Source organism: Nanorana parkeri, unplaced genomic scaffold, assembly GCF_000935625.1.
Source record: "Nanorana parkeri isolate BGI_ZX_2015 unplaced genomic scaffold, ASM93562v1 scaffold4353, whole genome shotgun sequence".
In the NCBI taxonomy this organism is placed as follows: Eukaryota; Metazoa; Chordata; class Amphibia; order Anura; family Dicroglossidae; genus Nanorana; species Nanorana parkeri.
Genome location: NW_017310616.1, coordinates 2,748 through 2,957, shown reverse-complemented (window position 1 = coordinate 2,957; position 210 = coordinate 2,748).

Genomic DNA, 210 nt, shown 5'->3' with positions numbered 1-210 from the left:
GGAGACAGGGGCCACCAGAGAGGAGACAGGGGCCACCAGAGAGGAGACAGGGGCCACCAGAGAGGAGACAGGGGCCACCAGAGAGGAGACAGGGGCCACCAGAGAGGAGACAGGGGCCACCAGAGAGGAGACAGGGGCCACCAGAGAGGAGACAGGGGCCACTAGAGAGGAGACAGGGGCTCCCAGAGAGGAGACGGGGGCCACTAGGGG